The sequence below is a fragment of the Podarcis gaigeae genome, assembly GCF_964106915.1.
Source record: "Podarcis gaigeae genome assembly, chromosome: 9".
Classification (NCBI taxonomy): Eukaryota; Metazoa; Chordata; class Lepidosauria; order Squamata; family Lacertidae; genus Podarcis; species Podarcis gaigeae.
This window is the reverse complement of record NC_139685.1, coordinates 7,799,546-7,800,216: the sequence shown is the minus strand read 5'-3', so window position 1 is coordinate 7,800,216 and position 671 is coordinate 7,799,546.

Below are 671 nucleotides of genomic sequence, written 5' to 3'. Positions count from 1 at the left end.
CCTGAAAGTTTTTCGGTGGAAAACAGGTGGGATTTTATCATCGGAAACAGAATTAGCTGTCGACGTCTGAACAACTTTTTTTTGAAAAAATCCCTAAGCCGCGCGGTCACAATTTTTTCCAAATTTCTGACGTTATGCAATTCACTCAAAAATGGTGCCAAACTGTTGCAAACGCTCCCCTGAAAGTTTTTCGGTGGAAACAGGTGGGATTTTATCATCGGAAACAGAATTAGCCCTCAACATCTGAACAACTTTTTTTGAAAAAATCCCTAAGCCGCGCGGTCACAATTTCAGCAAAAATCTGACGTTCTGCAATTCACTCAAAAATGGTGCCGAAATGTTGCAAACGCTCCGCTGAAGGCTTTTTCGGTGGAAACAGGTGGTTTTTATCATTGGAAACAGAATTAGCCCTCGACGTCTGAACAACTTTTTTTTGAAAAAATCCCTAAGCCGCCCGGTCACAATTTCAGCAAAAATCTGACGTTCTGCAATTGACTCAAAAATGGTGCCGAAATGCTGCAAACGCTCCGCTGAAGGGTTTTTCGGTGGAAACAGGTGGTTTTTATCATCGGAAACAGAATTAGCCCTCGACGTCTGAACAACTTTTTTTTTGAAAAAATCCCTAAGCCGCGCGGTCACAATTTCTTCAAAATTTCTGACGTTATGCAATT